We start from the raw sequence: 412 nt of genomic DNA on the forward strand, positions 1-412 counted from the left end.
TGTCATGTGTAGTTTAATTATGTACTAAATTCGTTCTGTAATTGTTACTCTTACTCCTCCTAGATTGCGTTTTGTAAGCAGTCTGCTAAAATTTTAACTTTTGTGAACATGTGTCATGCCAGCTGGTGAAAGCTGTTAGCCATTGCAAATTCCTAGCCCGAGCTTTGGGACTGAGCGTCAACAGTTTGGTGATATTGGAAGAACCTTTTTGAGATTATTAATAAATGCACAAGAAGCACTGTCAACACAAAAGCGTCGCTTCATGCCGAATTGTTGACAACTGGCTTTGCAGTCACTAACAAATGGCCTAATACCCTTTGTGTCACTGAACTGTGTTTAGAATTCGTGTTACGGTAAACTCTCTTAATGTACTGTTAAGAATGGCAAGCTTTTGTGCTAGTTTTTATAACTA

This window comes from Dermacentor variabilis, chromosome 1 (genome assembly GCF_050947875.1).
Source record: "Dermacentor variabilis isolate Ectoservices chromosome 1, ASM5094787v1, whole genome shotgun sequence".
In the NCBI taxonomy this organism is placed as follows: Eukaryota; Metazoa; Arthropoda; class Arachnida; order Ixodida; family Ixodidae; genus Dermacentor; species Dermacentor variabilis.